Source organism: Mytilus californianus, unplaced genomic scaffold (assembly GCF_021869535.1).
Source record: "Mytilus californianus isolate M0D057914Y unplaced genomic scaffold, xbMytCali1.0.p SCAF_13, whole genome shotgun sequence".
Lineage (NCBI taxonomy): Eukaryota > Metazoa > Mollusca > Bivalvia > Mytilida > Mytilidae > Mytilus > Mytilus californianus.
Window position 1 is genome coordinate 42341024 of NW_026262615.1, and position 15642 is coordinate 42356665.

General features: G+C 34.8%; 1 protein-coding gene across 1 annotated transcript in view; it reads right to left on the reverse strand.

The window, feature by feature from the left end:
• Window positions 1-15642, reverse strand: part of LOC127723712 (S-crystallin SL11-like) — a 45105-nt gene that overhangs the window by 13488 nt on the left and 15975 nt on the right. The window lies entirely within an intron of this gene.

Sequence of the window (15642 nt, forward strand, 5' to 3'; positions counted from 1 at the left end):
CATAACAGGCAAAATGATAAAGCATGGGTTGTTTGTATGTTATAGGTGATGAAGTAGGATGGAATGGGCGTAAATTGATTACTTATAGAATGACTTAATCACATTTTAGACAATCATTATAGATCAATGTTCTAAATCTAAAACGATGACTTGTTAGAAAGTCCGAGTATATTTTTTATGAATTAACAGTACATGACTCAATTTTATACTCATGTGTCATTCGCTTATTGGTGCATACCTAGCGTCACCTTTATTAGCTCACCTAGCCTTAAAGGCCAAGTGAGCCTTTCTCATCACTTGTCGTCCGTAGTCCGTCGTCGTCTGTTAACTTTATCAAAATCTTCTCCTCTGTAACTACTGGGCCAAATTTAACCAAACTTGGCAACAATCATCATTCTAGTTTGATAAATGTGTCTGTTAACCAAGATGGCCGACATGGCTAAAAAAGAACATAGGAGTAACATGCAGGTTTTGCTTATTATTTTGAAAATCGCTATAAATAGAGAAAATCTGAAGGGGGAAAAATGTTCAGAATGTTGAGCTCTACCTACTGTTCCTTTATGTCGAAACTGTCAGACGACCTCTCATAGGGGTGATTGCCCTTATATGATGAATTTTATCATTTTTTTTTTTAAATTGAGAATGGAAACGGAGAATGTGACAGAGACAATAATCCTACCAAAGAGCAGAAAACAGCCCAAGGCCACCAAGAGGTCTTCAACACAGCGAGAAAATCTCGCACCTGGAGACGGGCTTCAGCTGGCCCCTTAACAAAGATGTGTACTAGTTCAGCGAAAATAGAAGTCACACTAAACTCCGAAACATATAAATGAACCAAAATTTAAAAAGAAACCACAAGACTGAAAAAGGCCAGAGGTTCCTCCTGACTTGGGACAAGCGCAAAAATGCGGCAGGGGGGGGGGGGGGGGGTGGGGGGGGGGGGGGGGTTAAACATGTTTTGTGAGATCTCAACCATCCCTCTATACCTCTAGCCAATTTAGAATAAACAAATACATACACAGCAATACGCACTGTAAAACTCAGATTAATAGAAGTCCGATGTCAAAATAGGTAACAGAAGAAACTAAGCAAAATGACTATTGCCTATTATCTTAAAAATTATAATAGATAGACAAAAGTTTTAAACGACAAAAATGATCAGCAAGACAAGATCTACAAATAAGTCAAACATGGCCAAAATCTTCAGTCAACTCCTTATTAGAGTTATTGCCCTATAATGACAATGTTTACCATTTTTTTTCGTTCTTGCCTAAAGTCTTTAAAATATATTAGATAAATAGAAACTTTAAATAGCAAAAAATGATCAGCAAGACAAGATCTACAAATAAATCAACATGATCGATATTGTTAGTTGACTCTGTATTGAAGTTATTGTCCTTTAATGACGATTTTTCCCATTTTTGTCTATTATCTTGAAAACTGTAATAGAAAGAGAGAAACTTTATATAGCCCAATTGATCAGCAAGACAAGATCCACAAATAAGCCATAATGGCCAAAATCTTCAGTCGACTCATTATTGGAGTTATTGCCCTTTAATGCTAATTTTTAAAATTGTCTTGAAACTGATAATAGATATAAAGAAACTTTAAAAAAGAAAAAATATCAGCAGGATAAGATCTACAAATACGTCAACATTACTGAAATTGTCAGTTAACTCTTAATAGAGTTATTCCCCTTTAATGATGATTTTTACTAAAAAGTGGCCATTGTTGAAGATGCAAGTGAGCGACACAAGCTCATTAGAGCCTCTAGTTTCCTATTGAAATAGTATTAAATTCAAATGTTGGTCGTAAATTTATGTAGGTTAAAGAGTGAGGACCAGAGATTGCTAGGCGTATGCTCACTGTAGATGAATTATTAATTATACTTAGACCACTCGGCCACAGAGGGCCCTTTCTATACAAGTAAACTTTACAGTCTTTTCTATATAAAAAAAATCTAATGTAAACTTTAAAGCCTTCTACCTTTTAAAGGCAGTGGCTTCATTTTCAGAATTCAGAAAGAACTGTTGTAGCTGTACACGTCCGTTTTCGAAACTTTGTTACATGACTTTACAGTACTTTATTGCTTGTGCTATGTTTACAAATATTCTTTGAGATCGTGAAATAATGGGAATATTTTTTCGGAGACGCTACTTAAGATTTACGAACAAAATTTTTCATTAAACAAACATCATATTATCGAATTATTTACACCTCGTAACAAATTGTGGAAACTATAATTGATACTTTTAAATTAAAATATACAGCATGTTTAATGTATAGACAAGAAAATCGTTGAAACATTTTATCTAACAAACTGCTACTGTAGAGTAAATTTGTACAATGTATATTTATTTATTTTAGATTTATTATTGATTAGAGCCTCAGGGAAGATTTTCTCTATTGTTATTACAGTGACACCCTCTTCAAATAAAGTATTTACTTACTTACTTACTATATATCTCAACATACATATATATTAAACTCGTCATTACAGCATCTGAAGTTTACATAATATTCAATGTGAAATCCAGATGGGAAAACATGTTTCAACCGCTTACATTTTTATGCCCCATTTATGGGCATTATGTTTTTCGGTCTGTGCGTTCGTTCGTTCGTTCGTTCGTTCGTTCGTTCATTCATTCGTTCGTCCGTTCGTCTGTCTGTCCCGCTTCAGGTTAAAGTTTTTCAGGTTAAAGTTTTTGGTCATGGTAGTTTTTGATGAAGTTGAAGTCCAATCAACTTGAAACTTAGTACACATGTTCCCTATGATGACATATCAATTCCACGGTCCACTGAACATAGAAAATGATAGTGCGAGTGGGGCATCCGTATACTATGGACTATTCTTGTTTTAATATTATATAAATGTAGAAACTAATAATAAACATATAAGCAGAATGTGTCTGAGGACACGAATGCCTCCGCTCAAGCTTTGCAATTTTTTTAAGTTAAAAGGGGACATAACTCTAGAACGGGTAATGAATCACAACCCAAATTCGAACTCTGTCTGTGTGTTATGGTTCTAAGCATTGTGTATGAGTTTCATAAAATTTGGACGAGAAAAACTTTAGTAAGAGTGCGGAAACGAAAATGGGACGGAAGGGGGAATGAATATGTTATTGAAGAATATTCTGTATTATTAAACTATTTATGTGATTATGATTAAGGTTCATCATAACAAATGGACAAAAATGGCTGTATTTACACCTCAAAAACTACTCTGTGTACAGACCTACCTGTCCAGTGTGGAAAGTTTTAAGGCCTGGCATCCACTAGATATATAAAAGTTAAATGCATTTTTTGTTTCAGAAAGATATAATCACTTTTGGATTTTGATGGGCATTTTTTTTCCTTTCTGCAGCAGGTGTAAAAATAAACAAACACCTGAATTACTTTGATACTGTCCACTCAGTTAAACCCTTTAACTCACCTATAGTTGTGTAGATACCTATTGTCTGTGTCAATCAAGACAATACAATACAGTTTTTACCTGAGAGGGAGCATCTCAAAGTTTTATCCCAACTTAGTTTATTTTTACACCTTCTGCAGAAATGAAAAAAAATGGCCATCATAATCCAAAAAAGATTTTAACTTTCTGAAACACAAAATGCATTTAACTTTTATATATCTAGTGGATGCCAGGCATTAAAACTTTTCCAACTGGACAGGTAAGTCTGTACTCAGAGTAGTTTTTGATGTGGAAATACAGCCATTTTTGTCCATTTGTTATGATGAACCTTAAAGGAAGATATGAGGTATGCAGTTGAGAACAGGTCTAACATTTCTTCAGAAGAGTCTGAATAATCTGGCATATAAGTGTGTTAAACTGTTTTCTCAAACAAATCTACCTTAGAACAGTTGTACCCTGTTCAAGGAAAGAATTGTCAAAAACTGATCCAGAGTAGAACTTTCAAAATCAGAAAATTAGTTCAGCTGCTGTAACACTAGCTTGTCAATACTGAGGTCGTGAGTTCGAACCCCGCACGTGACAGGTCTCTTAGACTCCTATCTTATTTGACTATTATTGTCAGTTTTCCTGTCGAATGTCAATTATTCTCTCCGGGGCACCTCCCCCGACAATACAAAATTACCTCCACGCTATAGACAATAATGCAGAAAGTGGCGTTAAACACCAACAATCAATCAATCAAATTTCAAATGCTAATTTTAGAAGCAGACGTTAATATACAATTTTTTAAATGTAACATATATGTTATTGGTTCACAAAGATTAAATAGTAATCACATTGACACCAACAAAGTAGTAATGGATGGATGGGTGCTTAAGGATGTTCCCTGCTCTGTTTCAAAATAACAAGCTTTTTAACAGACTGTTATAAATTGATAGTGTATAAATACCGGAACTTAAAAGCAGAAAGGTCCTTGTCCTTTGTGATTTTGTAATGAATATCATGCTCTCTGGTTACAACAGTAATATGTACATTAGCTCGCAACAGGATACGAGACTATACACGTATACATGTATACTATACGTTTATTGCTTGGTGTTATTTGTACACGTCAACTGTATTTGTATAGTAGCATGCTCGATTTCAGGATACATACTAATATATATTATTTTTCCTTGTATCACTCCTCCGAAAATACAAATTTCTTACTATTTAAGAGGGTCTGAATGGGGGTCCTTCTATTCTGTATTCTTTAATTTTTTCAGCCGTTTTTCTCTGTTCTTTATAAGTTTTGCCCATTATTCTCCATTCTTTATATTTTAACACCCCATTATTCTCTATTCTTTATTTTTTAGCCAATTTTTCTCTATTTTTGATATTTTATACCCTTTATTCTGTACCTTTTCTCCATTATTATCTATTCTGTAAACCCCACCTACACCCTCATAGACTGATGCAAAATAGACAGATAAAACCAAACACAGTACAGGCCCGTGCATTCGTAACTAGATCATACATGTACCATGTTTCTGCAAACGGTCATTTATAAATAAATCCGAAATAAAAAATTAACATCGGTTAATCCAAGCTAAGGATAAATAATACGGGTGTGTTGGGGGCATTTTGGAATACTAGTGGGCAGGTATGATAAAAATCATATAAAACTTACTTCTTATACTTGACTCTCTTGTAACGAACGTTGCGTAGCTTTAGTCAAACGCACCTTATACTAACCGCTAAAATCGTCCGTGCAGAAAGGAATTCAATCAATATTGTAATTACAAATTTGCATATTGAAATTTTCTTTGAATAACTTTTACAGTAAAGAAATGGGAATATTATATAGATACGATAATAAAAAAATGTGGTATGATTGTCCATGTGACAACTTTCCTCAAGAGACCACCTAACATGTATATAATAAATCAAAGAGCTAAGTTCTGCAATAGATTAACCTGGATAAAGTAGAGGAATTTTGACTGTTGCTTAAAATGAAGGTATGTTGAATAGAGACAGAAAAGTTGCTTCGAATCATACATTCTGCACAGCCAAACATATTCCCTGTATATAGCATGGGTTTTGCCATACACATTCGTGTAGTTGTGATGCAAAGGTATATGTGTAACTTCATCTTCGCTGCCGAAAATAATCCTTGGGTCTTTAAAATCGGATGAATTAATGGATCATTGGTTAATCGTTCTAAAATCTTTAAATTGACCAAGATGAGACAAAAGGTACCTAAACATGGCAAGTGTCCCTTGCTATTGGCACATCACCAGATATGCGTATAGCTGCTTCAGCCTGTTAAATGCTCTCATAGCAAACAAGATGTCAGTCAATCTAAGGGAGCTACCATTTGATTTTTATGGGGCTAGGATGACAAATTTTGTCCTGCATTTTTTTTTTAATTGTAATCTCTGTTTTTTTTTAGTAGTTTAATATGGCTGTTTTTACATAAATTGTCATCCTGCCTTTTTTTTTGCCAAGTTGCTCATCCTGCCTTTTTTTTAACTCAAAACTCCTGTCCTGCTTTTTTTTCAAATTTCATCTAAGCCCCCCCATAAAAATCAAATGGTAGCTCCCTAATCATGGTAATGTGACATTGCATCTGTTGAGAACGCACGAGGATAAAAGCTTATGTGAACGGTTACTGCCAGTCACCACTTATAAAAAAGTAGTGCTGCATATACCTACGCGTATTATCATATACAATATTATAGGTGCCTGCAGGTCACACCATAATTTATCTGTACCAAATGTGCCTGCAGGTCACACAGTCTGACCAAAAAATATCTGTACCATAGGTGCCTGCAGATCACATCACTTAAGATCTGTAACAAAGCCTATCATTTGAGTTTGCAGGTCACACTGCTAATAATCTGTAACATAGCCTATAATATGTGCCTGCAGGTCAAATCTCCATAGATCTGCACCAAATGCTAGTAAAGGTGCCTGCAGGTCATACGTTCATTTATATATCTGTATGGTAGGTGCCTGCAGGGCACATCACTATAGATTTGCCCCATACATATAAAAGGAAGATGTGGTATGATTGCCAATGAGACAACTCTCCACAATAGACCCAATGACACAGAAATTAACAACTATAGGTCCCCTTACGGTGTTTAACAATGCGCAAAGCCCATACCACATAGTCAGCTATATTAACGGCCTAATTTAAGTACAAAATTATAAACGAAAAACAAATATGTAACACAGCAACAAATGACAACCACTGAATTACCGGTTCCTGACTTGGGACAAGCACATACAGAATGTGGCGGGGTTAAACTAGTTTGAAAGCGCCAACCCTCCCCTAACCTGGGACCGTGGTGTAACAGTAGAACATAAGAACAAAATATAAAAATCAGTTGAAAAAGGCTTAACTCATCAAATGGATACAAATAGAAATACAGACTAACAAAACACAAAGTGGACGTGGAGGGGGACTTGTACATGTGAATAACAAACAAAAAACACTAAGTGTAGATCTGAGAGTACTCGCAGTTAGCATAGGTGTCTGTAGGTTATTTCACTTATGATCTACACCAAAGCCTCTCATAAGAGCCTGCAGGTCACACTGCTATTTATCAGTACCATAGCCTATCATAAATGCACGCAGATCACATCACCATAGATCAAAGCCTATTATGGGTGCCTGCAGTTCTCACAGTTTTTTATCTGTACCATAGCCCATCGTAGGTGTCTGCAGGTCACATCACTATAGATCTGTACTATAGTCTATCATGGGTACCTGCAGGTCACATTGCTTATTTATCTCTACCAAAGACTATTATAGGTGCCTACAGGTCACACCACCATAGATCTGCACTATAGCCTATCATGGGTGCCTGCAGGTCACATTGCTATTCATCTGTATCTTAGTCTATTATAGGTGCCTGCAGATTACATCACCATAGATTTTGCACCATAGTCTATCATAGGTGCCTGTCGGTCACTTCACTACAGATTTGCACTATAGCCTATCATAGGTGCCGGTAGATCATACAACTTTTTATTTGCAACATAGCCTATCATAGGTGCCTGTAGGTCACACTGCTATTTATTTGTACCATAGCCCATATTAGGTGCCTGCTGGTCACATTGCCATATATCTGCACAAAATCCTATCATAGGTGCCTTCAGGTCCCACAACGTTTTATCTATACAATAGTCTATAGGTGAATGCAGGTCATACAACGTTTTATGTGTACCGTAGACTATCATAGATGCCTGCAGTTCACACTGATATCTATCTGTTCTATAGTTTTTCTTAAGTGCCTGCAGGTTACATTACCATAGATCTGTACCATAGTCTATCATAGGTGCCTGCAGGCCATACAACATTTTATATGTACTATAGCCTAGCATATGTGCCTTTATGTCACATCACCACAGATCTGTACCATAGTCTATCATGGGTCTATCATATGTGCTTGTAGGTCATTCACTATAGATCTGCACCATAGTCTATCATAGAAGCCTACAGGTCACATCGCTATATTTCTTTACTTAAGCCTTTCATAGGAGCCTGCAGGTCACACTGCTATTTATTTATGTACCAAATCCTATCATAAGTGCCTGTACCATAGTCTATAGGTGCCTACAGGTCTTGTAACTTTTTATCTGAGTCATAGCCTATCATAGGTGCCTGCAGGTCACACTGATATTTATCTGTTTTATAGTCTATCTTAGGTGCCTGCAGTTCACCCTACCATAGATCTGTACCATAGTCAATCATGGGTGCCTACAGGTCGCACCACCATAGATCTGTACAATAGCCTATCATGGGTCTATCATAGATGCTTGTAGGTCACTTCACTATAGATCTGCACCATAGCCTATCATAGGTGCCTACAGGTCACATTGCCACATGTTTGTATCTAAGCCTTTCATAGGAGCCTGCAGGTCATACTGCTATTTATTTATACCACAGCCTACCATAGGTGCCCGTAGGTCACACAGCTTATTTTATTTACAATATTCCATCATATGTGACTGCAGGTCACACAGCTTTTTGTATGTCCATATCAAATCATAGGTGCCTGAAGGTCACACCGCTTTTTTATGTACCGTATCCTATCATAGTGCCTGCAGGTTTATTATAGGTGCCTGTAGGTGACACCACTTTTTTATGTTCAATATCCTATCATAGGAACCTGCAGGTCACACCAAAATGTATCTGTACCATCATTGCCTTCAGGTCACACTTTTGTTTATATGTAACGTTAGCCTATTGTAACTACCTGCAGGTCACACTGATATGTATCTGTACCATAGCCCATCGTATGAGCCTGCAGGTCACGTCACCATAGATCTGACCAAAGGGGCATGCCGGTCTTATCCTCATCGATCTTTTCCAGAGCCCGTCATAGGAGCCTGCAGGTCTGTAAACAGCTATGCATATAAACTCATCATAAATACCAGGATTGAAATTTTGCATTTTGCGCCAGACGCGCGTTTCGTCTACAAAAGACTTATCACTGACGTTCGGATCAAAAAAGTTAAAAAGGCCAACTAAAGTAAGAAGTTGAAGAGCGTTGAGGACCAAAAATACCTAAAGGTTTAGCCAAATACAGCTAAGGTAATCTTTTCCTGAGGTAGAAAAGCCTTAGTATTTCAAAACTGTAAAGTTTTCTAAACAGTTAATTTATAATCAATGATAATTCATGTCAACACAAAAGTGCTGACTACTGGGCTAGTGAAAACCTCGGGGAATAAAAACCACCAGCAGTGGCATCGAACCAGTGGTTGTAAAAAAAAACCCATCTATGTAACATAGCCTATCATATGTGCCTGTAGGTCACACTGATATTTATCTATTTTTTGCGGATTATAACAGCCTGCAGATACAATCACCATATAGATCTGTATCATAGGTGCATCAAGGTTGAATCCTATAATACTGTATGGATAAATAGCATGGTGACTTACAGGCACCTGTGATAGGAAAAAGAAACAAAGTGACCTACAGACACCTATAATATGATAGGGAAAATAACATGGTGACCTACAGGCACCTAAATAGGATATGTTAAATAACAGGGTGACTTGCAAGCCCCTATAATATGATATGGATAAATACAATGGTGACCTACAGGCACATATGATAGGATATGTAAAATAGAAGGGTGACCTACAGGCACCTATTATAGGATATGTACAGGCAATTCAGATAATTATGGTACAGATCAATAGCAAGGTAACCTACAAGCACCTCGGATAATTCTGGTACAGATCAATAGCATGGTGACCTACAGGCACCTGAGATAATTATGGCACAGATCAAAAACAGGGTGACCTACAGGCAACTCAGATAATTATGGTACAGATCAATAGCAGGGTGATCTACAGGCAACTCAGATGATTATGGTACAGGTCAAAAACAGGCAACTCAGATAACTATGGTACAGATCAATAACAGGGTGACCTACATGCACCTCAGAGAATTATGGTACAGGACGATAACCAGTAAACTGTCATTTGACGAGAAGAAAGACATCTGCATTTTAGTGCGTTTTATGCAACGAATAAAGTAATTTTAGTATTTAGTGTCAACTGCATTATGCCTGGGCTGATGTTACAAAATTTAACATGTTCCACATTTATGAAGATGCAGGTACTGTGATGCTGTTATCTGGTTGCTTCATCAAAGTGCCTGGAAGTAACACTGGTAGTACATATTAACCCGACATATTTATCAGTATAAAGCACAGAACAGAAAAGTTGTTTGGATCGGGCTATACAAGAGCCTTGATATAATGTAATTGTACACATGCAAATGTAGTTCAAAACATATAGATGTAAAATTACAGAAAATTAGATTGGCAGAAAACCAAAATCTAGTTATAATTATTAGTTGAAAAAAATAAAAGATCTGACACCCCACCGTACTAGTCATGCCCCAAACATTTCGATCAAAACCTTGGTGGACCTCCTTAGACACCCATTAGTAATTAAATATTCAACAAATTAGTTTATGACTTTTATGTACGTGTCGCTTAGACCCCTGACATGTACCAAACAATAAAATAGCAAAAATACGGAACTCCGAGGAAAATTCTAAACGGAAGGCCCTCAGGAAATGGCAAAATCAAAAGCTCAAACACATCAAACGAACGAATAACAACTATCATATTCCTCTCTCAATACAGGCATTTCTTATGTAGAAAACCTTGGATTACACCTGGTTCTATTGCTACTTTAACCTCTCAATAGTATGACAGTCGCATACAATACTTTATAAATTGACAACGATGTGTGAACAAAACAAACAGACATAATAGGTAAAAATGTGTTATAATCTTAATTACTATAAAAACAAACAAATATGTCAACAAAGAAAAACAAAGAAAAACAAAAAGGCATATTGACAAAGCACATTAACAAAAACGATAGACAAGAATACACAAATTTACCATAGCACAATAACACTTTAATTTCAATGTACAGTAATTTTCAAAGTAATACAAAGGGATAATCAAAAGATAAAAACGGAATATCTGAAACCTTAAGTTAAAATTAAAGGAAAAAAATGCATATTATAGAGACTGACAGACTTTATGATGTTAAGCACCAACTAAGTCACTTGGCATATAAAAACATCGCCGATTTTAATCTCAATTTTTTGCCGGAATTAATATAACTTGTAAATCACAGGCTATTCTATTGATAATCTAGAAACCTTGCACTTCAATGCAATGAATTTATTGCAAATTATATTACCGCACATATAAGCTCAATTATGTTTCCTTTTAGATATTTAGATCTATCTTTTTGGTTGGGACTACATTAACTTGCGTATACACTTTTCGTAGTGCAACGGTTTTGACGCTGGGTGACTGGCAGTAACCCTTCACATAAGCTTTTATCCTCGTGCCTCCGCACTTCTATCGAGTATGGCATGCCAAATAAACATTTTAGATAATAATTACGGATGGCGAAGATATAAATTACTGATCAAAAACTTACATTGTAATTCAGACGACATAAGAAGACACTATGTGACAATTTTAATTAGTCAATTGTTTTAGTGTAACAGAGTTGCTTTTTTTCTTAGATCTACAAAAATAAAAACGCAAAAAAACGAACTGGATGTTTTTATATCAATATTAATGCAAGTAAATAATTTTAACCCGTTTTCAATATTAAAAATCTAAAACTTTTATTATTAATATAAATTTGATACAGAATTTAATACGATTAAACAATTATGCAAGTAGTCATAAACATTGCTCTGCTTAATGAGTTTAAGAAATCATTTTGCACAGGGAGAGAAGCTTTTAAATACTTTCTTTCATTAAAAATGAAATTACGACGTCGGCTGAGATGGCATGGTATATATTGTCCGTTACATTTATTAACAACACCTTGTACAAATATTCTTTTCGAAAATAAAAACAGTTAAATAGAACAAACAAAACTATCCGTCACAATGATACGTGAGGATATTGATGAGGGGGGGAAAAGGGGGTGGGTGGGTTTTGCATTTCTGCATTTTGTAATTCTTTTGGCCGTTTTTCTCTATTCAGTAAGAAATATGCTTATTCTGTTAATTCTTGTGTTCAGACCGTGCATATGAAAATTTCTGTTGCATCATGATTTTGACATGATAAGATCTTTTTGTCTGTATCAACGACATATAAATATTTAAATCTACACTTTAAATTGATACAAAAAATCAAAATTCTCTGATCTATAGATTTTCATAAATGGAGTCTAAAATATATCCATAATAAATGCACTGTATCAAATGCATATATGAGAACAACTACTTATAAACTGCTACGCGTCGCATACTATGTATAGAGACATGCATCATAAATCTAAGTTAAAAGACAAATTAAAAAAAAAGAAGGAACTCTAAAAGCTTTCTTTGACAAATGTTATACTTATTTCATTTGAACAAGTTTAAATTACATTTTCTAAAGTAGAGCTAAGGACTATTTGTAATGTTGTAAATTTAATTCATTTGAAATTTTTATTCAAATACGCTGTTGAAGATTACTAAGCGCCAATAGAATACAATAATTTTGTATTTTATAAATTAGTGTCTTCGATAATGAAAAATTTGTTATCGAACAGTCTCATTATCATGTCGGTATTCGAAATGACTCGTTTCATAGTTATTACAAAAAAATAGGTCATAATAACATGACAGAGTTTTTTTTTTTGCTTCAGAATGTTCTAGATAAATATACAAAAATCAAAGTTAAGACAATGTACCCTAATAAGCCTGGAAGTGGCTAGTCACATATAGTTAACGGCGTTTTTCTCACAATGATGTTCTACCTCCATAAGCCTGGAAATATCGTGGCGGGTCACATATAATCAATCCTTCTGACTTCATAAATTTTGTTAGAGAGTCGGCTGAATAAAGACGTTATATGATAAAAATTAATTAATTTCCTTCCGTGAAAAGCATCGCATGTACAAAAGAAATGAATCGCCTCTACAGTGAAAATGAAAGTCTAGTATCATTTTTCGACAGTAAACATGAATCGCATAACGAAAACAGCATAGTGGAATTTAATTCAATATCAACAAGCTGAATAACAAAACCAGTTTTAAGTTATACAACATTAATAATTATGTTAAAAGGTACATTTTTCTGCAAATGAAACTTAACTGCTGCTTTTAAATCTCTTGCACGCTCTGTTCGTGAACTATTCTTAATATTTATCTATTTGTGTATCAATTTTACACCTGGATCGCTGTAGGCGCGATGAAAACCCGTCCGCATCTCATACCTATATCATGAATTTATAAAAACCGTCCATAGTATATCTTATTTCTTATTCTATTCAAAAATCATGAATTTGTCGTCTGTTTATTTCTCATTCTACATTTGAATTTCATAACGGATACAGTGAAAATGGTATTTCAGGATTCGCACACTATATACACTGGTTTTGTTTATTTTTATTGGACTTTCTTTTAATTCTTTTTTAACGACAACGCATGCAGCTTCTTATTTCTTGTTTGAAAATTCTTCTCTTGGTCATACATCTGCATGAAATATTTGCCACTGTACGTTCAGAAAACAGCAGTCAATCAATCATATCTCCTCTAAAATTTCAGTACTACAATAACTTTAGACATTATCAAATAATTGTTAAAAAATTCGTTTAATTCTTTGATCAGATATAAACACGTCTCGTCACTCTCCTATTATTTTTAATTTCCGATACAAAGAACAAAAATATTATTGAATATCAAAGGAAGTAACCCATTAAAGATACAAGGCTTGTGTTTCGTCTACAAATGGAAAACATACGAACACACCCACTCACCTGGTTCGCTCGTCCTCACAAATATAAATATTTAAAATATAAAAACAATTATATACAAAATAAAGGATAAGGTCACCCCGGATGCCGCACAAATGCCAAGGCAACGAACGAGAAACCTGAAAGGACATACTTGGATTCCAAACCGATACCGCTAAATGCCCAGCTGTATTTCTGGTAGAGGAAAGCCGAAAATCCTACAATAAAGCATATCGGAAAGAAACTACCGATCCATCAGGGGAACAACAGCTAAAACCCTCAGACATCAAATAGATTGGTCTGATAGTTTCCCACATGGAAACTACTAATGGATTCCATCTGACCACATGTATCAAACAAACCTGAAAATATCTGCAGAAACTTTCCTCAACAAAAAAATATAATTCAAAACATAAAATATAAGATGTAAGGATAACAATATTTATCCATGAAACCAATTTGGCAAAATAATTTCAATGATGTTGAAGGATTCTCTCTGCAAACATTTTCACATCTGCTCTCATCGGCATGCTCGACTCGTCGATCTGTGAAAGAAGAGTGTGTCATATTCCGATGTAAATAAACTACGATTCACACCTCCTGTTTACAGCTAGAGTTCCGTTTTACGATACACATACGATGATACACAGTGCGTAACTTGCGATCAACTTAGTAGTCCTTTACGATGCCTTTGTGAAACACACGTAACGGGAACGTAGAATCACACGTGAACGGATCGTAAACTGATACAGTGATCGTAAGTTAAGAAGGCTTTGTAAAATGGTGGCCTGGACTTTATGGCCTAGGACTGACACATTATGGACCCGGGTTTTAATTGTTCAATTTTTTAGTCAATCGTCTTACTATTATCAAGATCTTCAGAAAGACAAAAAATCCACTTATTTTCAGATTTATTCAAGAAGAAATCAAAATAAAACAAAGCTACATAACATGAAAAACACTACTTAAGAAGAGTTTCAAAGAATAAACTTATTTTCAACATCTCAAGAAAACATAATATTTCCTGTGGGGCTTAATGTTACCACCTCTTCCTCTCCAAAACAAACACAACAACAACAAAAATACAAACAAAACAAAAACAAATGCAAAATCAAGGCATTTTATACACAAAGCAAACAATACAAAGCAAACAGAAAATATTGTGAAATACTCGTACTGCAATAGCTACTGTTACATGTGAATGTATGTGAATAGGCTTATATAATGTGAAATACTCTTACTTCTATAGTTAATGTTAAATGCATATATGTAACTGCACGTATGTGGGCTTATTTTGTCACAGACTACCAAAAAAAAAAAAACAGGAACTTAAACGCAATATTTATGTTATTGTTGTGCTCAGCAAAGCAAGTCCATATCTATTTTATAATGCTTATATATCGTTTATACATCTTGTTTATTTATTTTTTTTAACTATACAATTCGAGTTTTTAATTGATTGAATGATTGTTAACTTTTAATGCCACTTTCAGCACTCTTGGCTATATCCTGGCCGCCAGATTGTGTTGGTGGAGGAAGCTGGATTGCCCGGAGAGAGCACATATTTTTTGCTAGAAAACTGACAATCTTTTTTCGAACTCAAGATTGAAGACAAACCCAGATGCTTCGTGCAAGGTTTGAACTCACAATCTCAGTCATACAGTATAGGAACTACTTACACCAGTTGGCTATCAAGGTCTTTAGATGTGTGAGAACTACTGAATCGATAGCACTGAAAATATGAACAACAGACTGAAATTTTGACCAATTAAATATTTCAGGTCTGTTTTAAAAGAAAAAAATAATAACGGTACAATCTTAAATTCATTTAATTATCAGTATAATTACAATTAGGCTGAAGTTATATAAAATTTTGGAATGAAAATAATTAAATAATAGAAACATTATAAAAAAAATATACAATCGTTTATACTAATAATTTGTCATCACAAATTATAA